Genomic DNA, 6,613 nt, shown 5'->3' with positions numbered 1-6,613 from the left:
GTTTCTCCATCCCTCTGTGGCACAAGTTTCCCCGGGGACACACCTGTGTCCCCACCCCACCCCGCAGGGCGCCTTCTGTGGTGTCTTCACAGGCGCTTAAAGCAAATTTCCTCTCTCTGGTGAAATACAAATGGTCGAGCTTGAAACGTCCTTGATGTGAACGCTGCTCTTCCCTGTGCACAAGCCCCTCCCCCAAACCTTCCAGGCAGGTTTCTAAGCCTCAAGGCTTTGAGGAAGACTTGGTGCCCACTGTCAAAGCATGAAGTTTACAAAGGTGGGAAGACGGGAGGACTAACTCCCTCCCCCACCCACAAGACACCAGTCTTTTGATTTTCCTTTATCACCCGTTCGTTTCTCTCTTTATTCCTTCATCTCCATGTCAGTATTTGACAGGAACAAGAGTGAGTCATGAAGTTTCCTTCCATTTCCAAAACAAACCTTTAACTTTGGAATGAAGAGGAAAGAATATTTTTTTTCTAAACCAAGAGTGTAAACCGGCTGGACTGTTTTGTAAAATGATCACACCCTCTCAACACTTCGCAGATTTGCCTGCTACCAGATGAGCGTTTTTTCCCTTCTTTCAATCAACTCAAGTAAATACACAACACTCAGCCAAATCACATCCGCTAGCAGGAGGAGAGGTTTTGAGATGTTTTCTTGTGAATTGTTTACCTTCATCTGAGACAGAAAAGGTGGCTCATCAGAACAAAGTTACTAAAAGGATTTTCAGGGGCTGGCAGGGGACCGGCTGCAGCTGGAGGTCTGTTATGTAACTTTTGTTACACGTCTCTTTCCAATTTCAAGGTGTTCAGCAGACCCTGACTAATTAAGACAGGAATTGATTTATGTGCTTGGGCATCCACCCAGCTGCGACAAGCATTTCAAGCTCTGCGTTGGAAGACATTCTCATTGCTTCTTTGGTAATGCTGAGCCCTCGTTGGATGATAACGACAGTCCTCTGTTGACACTCTGTGAATAATGCAGTAAATTAGAACATGACCCACGGAGCCTCGGTGCTCATGTGATCCTCTGGATGGAGGGACTCTGGTCCAACGACTTCAACGCATCCTGACTCTCCCTGGACACGTCCAGTGAGAGCCAATTCACGACTGTTGGGTAGCTGTTTGCTGTAGTTCAGCTGGGTCGGAGTCAAAAGTAGTTATTCACACAGGTATTTCCCTCTTTGGGGATCCCAGTGGGGACATGTAACTCCAAGGAGCAACTGCAGAGACGTCCATCCAAGTCTGTTCTCGTCCAAGGTCAGAATTCTCCAATTAGAGCTTGCTCCTTTGAGGTTAAGAGATTGTCACGATCTTTTCATTATTATTTATTGAGCAAACATTTTGTGCTAGCCATTGTGTTATCTTCCAGGATGCAACTTCAGTAAGACCTATTCTTGGTCCACCAGGGGCTTATAGTCTAGTTCATTACATTTTAATTACTCTGAAATGGACAAAACAGTATCGGTCATTTATAACTTTCATCAATCACACACTAATTTATTCAATGAGAATTTATTGACTAGAAGTGACAGTCTAGTAGGGAGAGAAACATGAGTAAGTCATTGTAACAGGAAGTTACAAGGGCTATAATAAAGCACCACTTATTTACTTGACCCTTTTTAAGGTAACTGGGCAAGGAAAGCTTTCAGAAATGCTAATGCAGAAAACCTAAGGGCACTGAACACCTGTAGCAGTGGGAGAAGGATGCTGCCAGAAAGATCTCTTCCTTTCTGATTCTGGTCAAGGGTAGCTCAGCCTGTTGCCAGCTGATGGACTCCAGGAGTCTCTGCACAAGACCTATAATCATTCTCACCTGTGAAGGTGGTGTGGCTAATGAGAGGTCTTGTGGTATTGGCTTAATGAGGTGAAACGATTAAAATGTAATTAGCACATTTATTATTTTAATATGAATCAGTGCTTCTAAAGCCCCTGAAAAGAATTTAATCTCCAAAATAATTTAAGCCCTTTCTACAAGCTCCTTCATACTATTAAACACGCCAATTTTTTTTCTTGGTATAAGTCACAAACTTCAGCCTCCAAATAGTCCCAAGCATATGAACGGCCAGGCTAAAAGTAATTAAATTTTATTGTAAATTGTTCTTTGGGCTTTTCTGAGAATCCCAAGGAAAGGCAAGGAAGAGCAGACCTCTTGCTAGAATCAAATTCTCATGGATTGGGATGAAAGAACTATGTGTTGGGTAAAACCAAAAATGATGCTTTCTGGCCGGAAGTCCTGCCTGACCCAGCCCGATGAAGGCAGGCAGGCAGGCAGGCAGGTTTGTGTTTTCTCCAATCACTTGTTGCCTTTGCACCTTCATGCATCAGGCTGAACAGAGAATCAATAACTAGTTGCCTAGCAGGATTTTTTAAGGTTATCACTCCCAATCCTTCATTTGATGGATGCTTAATGTTGATCATATTGACTGAATTGAAAAGTTGCCTTCTGCTGCAGGTTTGATGAGTTACCATTTTCTGCCAGATGAAGAAGTTTCTACAAAGGAAGAAAAATTACTTTTCTGGGATCTTCTCTTGCTCTACAGAAACAGAAATGTAGCTAAGAGGCTTAAAATGGAAACACCAGACAATTCAGCCTTCGCTGAGGACTATGCCTACTTATTTCTGACAGAAAATTCCTCTTGTTTCATGCATATATTTTGCAAATCACTTCTCCTTTTTGTAAGAAAGAATTTTTAAGGTGTATTTTCTTTGAAAACTCCAAAGCAAAGCAAAATCTATTAAATACCTGGGATATGGTCTTAGAATAATCCTAAGCAAGAATCAACATATGTCAAAAGATGTCACTATCAAAATTCTGATTTATTTTACAATAAATTCCTATTTATCCAAAATGTTTTTAAATTCCTGGATATTTTTTAAAATTCAGATTAAAAAGAGATACCAGAGAGTGCCAGCTTTGGCAATAGTCATGTCTCCTTTCCATATCTGTAACTGTTTTCTCCAACAATGAAAAACATGTTTTAATAACAAAAGTAGTGCTTGTTTCAGCTTTATTGCAGTATAATTGACATATAAAATTGTAATATATGAAAAGTGTACATGTGACAATTTGATGTACATATACTGGGTTGGCCAAAAAGTTTGTTCCGAAAAACCCGAATGAACTTTTTGGCCAAACCAATACATTGTGAAACGATGCCCACAATCAAGTTAACTAACACATCCATCACCTCATACAGTTATCTTTTTGCGTGCGTGTGAGAACACTTAAGTTCTACTCTCTTAGCAAATTTCAATTGTACACTATAGTATTATAACAATAGTCACCATTTTATACATTAGATCCTCACACATTATTCATCTTATAACTGAAAGTTTGTACCCTTTATTCCCATTTACCCACTTCTGAGCCCTTGGCAACCAGCATTCCACTCTCTGTTTCTATGAGTTTGATCTTTTTTTTTAAAGATTCCACTAATAAGTGATAACATGCAGTATTTGTCTATTTCTGTCTGGCTTATTTAACTTAGCTCTCAAGTTTTGTCTATGTTGCTGCAAATGTCAGAATTTCCTTTTTTATGACTGAATAAAATTCCAGTGTGTGTGTGCGTGTGTATGTGTGTGTGTGTGTGTTTGTGTGTATCTCATACTTTCTTTATTCATTCTTCTGTCAACAGACACTTATATTGTTTCCATACCTTAGCTATTGCAAATAATGCTACATTGACTATAAGGACTTGGAGGTACAGATATTTCTTCAAGATAATGATTTTATTTCCTTTGGCTAAATACCCAGAAATGAGATTGTTGGATCATATATTAGATCTATTTTTCACTTTTTGAGGAACCTCCATACTGTTTTCCACAGTGGCTGTACCAATTTACATTCCCTCCAGTAGTTTACTAGGGTTCCCTTTTCACCACATCCCTGCCAATATTTATTGTCTTTTTGATGATAGCCATTCTGACAGGTAGAAGTGATATCTCACTGTGGTTTTGATTTGCATTTCCCTGATGATTCATGATGTTAAGCACCTTTTTATGTGCCTGTTGTCCATCTGTATGTCTTCTTTGGAAAATGTCTATTCAGGTCTTCTGCCTATTTTTTAATCGGTTTATTTGGTTTTTTGATATTGAGTTGTTTGAGCTGTTTATATATTTTGGATATTATTAATCCCTTATCAGACATATCATTTGCAAATATCTTCTCCCATTTAGTATGCTGTCTTTCATTTTATTGATGGTTTCCTACACTGTGCAAAAGCTTTTAAGTTTCAGGTTCCATTTCCCTTGCCTGAGGAGACAGAGCCAAAAGAAAATTGCTAAAACTTATGTAAAAGACTGTACTGCCTATGTCTATTTCTAGGAGTTTTAGGCTTTCTGGTTTACAATTTGGTCTTTAGCCCATTTTGAATTTATTTTTGTATATAATGTGAGAAAATGTTCAAATTTTGTTCTTTTACATGGGGCTGTCCAGCTCTCCCAACACCATTTATTGAAAAAACTGTCATTTCCCCATTGTATATTTTTGTCTCCTTTGTTGTAGATTAAATGACCATATGTACATGAATTTATTTCTGGGTGCTCTTTAATTAATTTGGTTCCATTAATCTATGTGTTTGTTTTTGTGCCAGTACCATATTGTTTTGGTAACTGTAGTTTTGTAGTATAGTTTGAAATCAGGAATTATGATACTTCCAGCTTTCTTCCTTTTTCTCAAGATTGCTCTGGCTATTTCAAGTCTTCTGTGGTTCTGTACAAATTTTAGGATTATTTGTTCAAGTTCTGTGAAAAATGTCATGGGCACTTTGATACTAATTGCATTAAATCTGTAGATTGCATTGGGAAGTATGGACATTTTAATAATATTAATTCCTCTAATCCGTGAACATGGGATATCTTTCCATTTATTTGTACTGTCTTCAATTTCCTTCATCAGCATCTTATAGTTTTCAGAATATTGGTCTTTCACTTCCTTGGTTAACGTTATTCCTAGGTATTTTATTATTTTTTGATGTAATTATAAATGGGATTGTTTTCTCTTTCTGATAAGTTCATTATTAGTGTATAGAAAAGCAGCAGATTTCTGTACACTGATCTTGTATCCGGCAACTTTACTGAATTCATTATTTCTAATAGTTTTTTTGGTAGAAACTTCAGGGTTTTCTGTATATAGTATCTGCAAATAGTGATGGTTTTACTTCTCTTCCTATTTGGATGCATTTTCTTTCTTTTTCTTGTTTGATTGCTATGGCTAGGACTTCCATTACTACGTTAAATAGAAACGGCAAGAGTGGTCATCCTTGGCTTGTTCCTGGTTTTAGAGGAAAAGCTTTCAGTTTTTTACCATTGAGTATGATGTTGGCTGTGGCTTTGTCATAAATGGCTTTTCTTATGTTGAGATATGTGTCCTCTATACCAATTTTGTTATAGCAAAAGCTAAGAGAATTCAGCACCACCAAACCAGCTCTACAACAAATGCTAAAGGAACTTCTCTAAGTGGGAAACACAAGAGAAGAAAAGGACCTACAAAAACAAACCCAAAACAATTAAGAAAATGGCCATAAGAACATACATATCGATAATTACCTTAAACGTGAATGGATTAAATGCTCCAACCAAAAGACACAGGCTTGCTGAATGGATACAAAAACAAGACCCATCTAGATGCTGTCTACAAGAGACCCACGTCAGACCTAGGGACACATACAGACTGAAAATGAGGGGATGGAAAAAGACATTCCATGCAAATGGAAATCAAAAGAAAGCTGCAGGGCTTCCCTGGTGGCGCAGTGGTTGAGAATCTGCCTGCCAATGCAGGGGACACGGGTTCGAGCCCTGGTCTGGGAAGATCCCACATGCCATGGAGCAACTGGGCCCGTGAGCCACAACTACTGAGCCTGTGCGTCTGGAGCCTGTGCTCTCCAACAAGAGAGGCCGCGATAGTGAGAGGCCCGCGCACCGCGATGAAGAGTGGCCCCCGCTCACCGCAACTAGAGAAAGCCCTCGCACAGAAACGAAGACCCAACACAGCCAAAAATAAATAAATAAATTTAAAAAAAAAAAAGGAAAGCTGCAGTAGCTATACTCATATCAGATAAAATAGACTTTAAAATAAAGAATGTTACAAGAGACAAGGAAGGACATTACATAATGATCAAGGGATCAATCCAAGAAGAATATATAACAATTATAAATATATACCCACCCAAAGAGGAGCACCTCAATATATAAGGCAACTGCTAACAGCTATAAAAGAGGAAATCGACAGTAACACAATAATACTGTGGGACTTTAACACCTCACTTACACCAATGGACAGATCATCCAAAATGAAAATAAATAAGGAAACAGAAGCCTTAAATGACACAATAGACCAGATAGATTTAATTGATATTTATAGGACATTCCATCCAAAAACAGCAGATTACACTTTCTTCTCAAGTGTGCACGGAACATTCTCCAGGATAGATCACATCTTGGGTCACAAATCAAGCCTCAGTAAATTTAAGAAAACTGAAATCATATCAAGCATCTTTTCTGACAACAACCCTATGAGATTAGAAATGAGTTACAGGGAAAAAAACGTAAAAAACACAAACACATGGAGGCTAAACAATACGTTACTAAATAACCAAGAGATCACTGAAGAA

Source organism: Balaenoptera ricei, chromosome 16, assembly GCF_028023285.1.
Source record: "Balaenoptera ricei isolate mBalRic1 chromosome 16, mBalRic1.hap2, whole genome shotgun sequence".
Lineage (NCBI taxonomy): Eukaryota > Metazoa > Chordata > Mammalia > Artiodactyla > Balaenopteridae > Balaenoptera > Balaenoptera ricei.
The sequence above is the reverse complement of the archived record's forward strand: the minus strand, read 5'-3'. Positions refer to the sequence as shown.